This window comes from Myotis davidii, unplaced genomic scaffold (assembly GCF_000327345.1).
Source record: "Myotis davidii unplaced genomic scaffold, ASM32734v1 scaffold44, whole genome shotgun sequence".
Taxonomy (NCBI): domain Eukaryota; kingdom Metazoa; phylum Chordata; class Mammalia; order Chiroptera; family Vespertilionidae; genus Myotis; species Myotis davidii.
Window position 1 is genome coordinate 15,918,022 of NW_006299705.1, and position 3,821 is coordinate 15,921,842.

The 3,821-nt window shown below is 36.5% G+C and overlaps 1 protein-coding gene and 1 pseudogene across 1 annotated transcript in view; one reads left to right on the forward strand and one right to left on the reverse strand.

Moving 5' to 3' along the window:
* The window catches only part of LOC102767649, a 5,063-nt pseudogene extending 3,754 nt beyond the window's left edge, over positions 1 to 1,309 (forward strand).
* Positions 1 to 3,821, reverse strand: part of KIAA0825 (KIAA0825 ortholog) — a 357,466-nt gene that overhangs the window by 345,217 nt on the left and 8,428 nt on the right. The gene's annotated exons all lie outside the window — the stretch shown is intronic.

A 3,821-nucleotide genomic window follows, 5' to 3' on the forward strand; every position in this document is an offset into this window, starting at 1 on the left:
AGATTGGCCTTTTCATGAAATGTTCCTGAGACAACTGGATAGTAACATGCAAAAGAATGGAGTCGGACTCCATTAAAAGATGCTTAAAAATTAACTCAGAATTGATCAGAGACCTAAATATAAATGCTAACATATATAAAAACCTTAGAAGAAATCAAAGGTGGCAATCTTTTTGACCTTAGATAAATGCAAATTGAGACCACATGAGATACAACTTCACAGCTCACCAGAATGGCTATAAACAAAAAATAAAAAATAACAAGTGTTGGGGAGGATGTGGAGAAAACGAAACCCCATTTACTGCTAAATGGGAATATAAAGGTCTCACCCTTGCCTTGTCAGTAGAGCTATTTCCTTAAAAGCACTTTGCATTATGTACTAGTAGTTTTGTGATCTCTCCCACCAAATGCAAGCACATGAAGACTAATTCGGTCTCTTTCCTTCCCTTGAATATACAGCATATCAGTCAGGGTGCTTGTCAGTCTATGCTATCTGCAACCACTGATCTACTTACCACTTTCAACCACTAGATTACAATCTTAAAACAGGGACTGCGCCTTCTTTATTTCTGCATCCCAGGACCTAAGCTAGTGGTTGACACAGAGGAAGTACAAAGAAAGAGTTGAATAAGAAATCTAAAGTGTGGTACACAGATCCCTGGTGGAGCCTCAATATTCCTTTAGGGGGTTCTCAAGGTCAAAACTATTTTCGTAAAAGACACTATATGACATTTCGCTAGGTTAACATTTGTACTAATAGTGCAAAAGCAATGATGCCCTAGCACAAAATGCAGTTCTCAAACTGTATTAGTTGTAATAGTTTTTCTATTGCTTCTATAAGTTGTCATAAAACCACAAATTCATTATCTTACAGTTCTCTAGGTCATAATTCTGAATTGGGCCTCACTAGGCTAAACCAATGATTGGCAGGACTTCATTCCTTTCTGGAGGCTCTGAGGAGAATCCAGTTTCCTTGCATTTTCTAGCTTTTGGAGGCCGCTCTCATTCTTTGGCCCCCAGCCCACTTGCCCCACTTTCTAGCCACCTAACTGGGTTGAGACCTTTTCACTCGGAATCACTGAATTCCTATTCGGCCTCCTTCTTCCATTTTTGAGAACCACTGTGATTACATCGAACCCATTTGGATAATCTAGGATAAGCTCACTATTTTAAGATAAACTGATTAACAACTTTAATTTCATTTTGCCATATTCACAGGTTCCAGAGATTCGAATATAAGCATATCTAAGGTAGTCATTATCCTGGCTACTACAGTAGTCATGTTTTTCACCCCCACACAATTGGAATAAAAAAGAATGACAGGTTCATCTAATTGCTTTGATGAGGCAGTAAAAATTAGTAATTCTATTAAAATTAGTAATTCTATTACTAATTTTTGAGTATGCCAGATTTTTCTCAAAAATCAACCAAACTTGACTGTCATTTCAAGGAAAAGATTAGACAGTGATAAATTTAGAACTTTCAAAGCAAAAATAAAAATTTTTGATAATTCATATTGTCATAAGGACAGTTTCCTAGTATTTTAAGATTTCCTGATGAGACAGCTGGTGATATTAACATATGCATTTTTTTGATACTGCATAATAAAGTGCATTAAGATTTGAAAGATCAGCATACCTCAATGAATCAATGTTTTACATATGGCCAGTGCATTATGTAACAAAATCAGGTGTTTGCAAAGATTCATCCAAAGTTCAAGACAGACCATAGGATTTTGTTTTATTTTATTTTAAAATATTTTTATTGATTTCAGAGAAGAAAGGAGAGGGAGAAAGAGAGAGAAACATCAATGATGAGAGAGAGAAACATCAACAATGAGAGAGAATCACAGATCGGCTGCCTCCTGCATGCCCTGCACTGGGGACTGAGCCAGCAACCTGGGCATGTGCCCTCGGCCAGAATCGAACTCGGGACCCTTCAATCCACAGGCCAATGCTCTATCCACTGAGCCAAACCAGCTAGGGCCAAACTAAGGTATTTTAAAGTAACAGCACAAAAAGTTAACTGATTTCAAAATCCACACTGTAATTAAACTTTAAGAAACTATCACTTGTTAAACTTCTAGTGAAAAGGACATTAAAATACCCTTTCTTTTCCAACTACATGTCTGTATGAGGTTGGATTTTGTTCACTTCAACCAAAACAACATCCCATAACAAAGTGAATGCAGAAGTAGATCTGTGAATTCAGCTCTCTTCTATTAAGCCAGACATTAAAGAGATTGCAAAAACGTAAAACAATATCACCCTTCCATTACAATTTTTGTTTTGAAAAAAAAATATTGTGGTTTTTTTTAAAATGCTACTTACATTTCCATGTAATGGCTTTATCATTTCTTTTTGAAATAATAAATTTAAATTTATAACATTATAACTATAAGTAGAAATAGTTATATACATTAAAACAACTTGAGGTCATCCGTAATTTTTAAATGCAAAGGACTTGTGAAACCAAATATTTGAGAACTGTTGAGTTAGATAAATGGGAAAGCCCAGAAAGAGTTTACCAGGTAAATTCAATCAAAACAATGAGCACAGGCAGCCCAATAATTCCATGGACAGAAGGCAACACGAAAGGCCTAGGAAGAGGGCTCCTTTTACAACAGCCCCCTCTCAAACTCTTCCCGATTCTAATCTCTGAATATTAGTGGGCAGAGCTCACCATTGCTAAATTGCCCCTTGGAATTTTTAAGGGTAGGTATGAATATGTGCTAGAATATAAAAAAAAATCGATATTTTTAAAATTATAGAGGAATAAATTATGTGATTATATAAAAAACTTGCATTTTAAAATTGAAAAAAAATTGGTGAGCTGAAGTCTAAAAAAGCAAAGAAAATGGGTAAAGAATGTCATGACAATGAAGCACAAAATAATATTCACTGAAATTAGTAAAATTTAAGACCTCATCAAGATAATGCGCCTCAAAAAGATCTTCCATCAATCCTAAATTTAAATCAGGTAAACTCCAGCTCTGGCTCAGTTGGTTGAAGCATCGTCCTGTACAAAAAAAGGTTTCCCGTTTGATTCCTGGTCAGGACAGATACCTAGGTTTCGGGTTAGATCGCGGGTCGTGGTGAGTATGAGAGGCAACTTATCAATGCTTCTCTAAAAATCAATGGAGACATATCCAAACATATCCTCGGGTGAGGATTAAAGAAAACACACACAACTTAAATCAGGTAAGTATTACACTGTTGCATTAGCTGTGCTCCCCAATGGGAAAATGGACGGTAAATTCAGCATCGCTGCTGAATGCTAAAACAACCTCTTACACCTAATGGCCAGAGTCAGGGAAGAGGAGATCTTAGCAAAAAAAATAATGAAAGTGACAGGAAAAAAAACCTATCAGATTAACCAATTAGAAAACAGTGATTATGTGCTGTAAGTAGAGCAAGGAAGAAGCCTCTTCTTGGAAATAAGAAGGCTTTTCCTAGAAGCATGATACAAAAGAAAGAGCATTAACCTCAAAAGATAATTTGCTCAAATTATCAAAGAAGCAGATGCCAAGAGAGGTTTAGATATGCAAGAGGTTTTTTGGGGAAAGTGCCTATGAAAGATAAAGGCAAAGGAAGAAGCCTCTACAAATACAAAAGAAAGAGAATTAACCTCATTTATCTAAATGTGGTTAATTTTTTTTTAAAAAAAAATTATTATAAAGTACTAGTGACCAGGTGCATGGATTTGTGCACATTGCAAGGAAATTAATTACAAGGTGGCTGGCAGGGTGGGACTGGGTGAGAGGGGCTGGACATCCCTGGAGCCAACATCCCTCGGCCCCTCCCCTGCCAGCCACCACTGGGA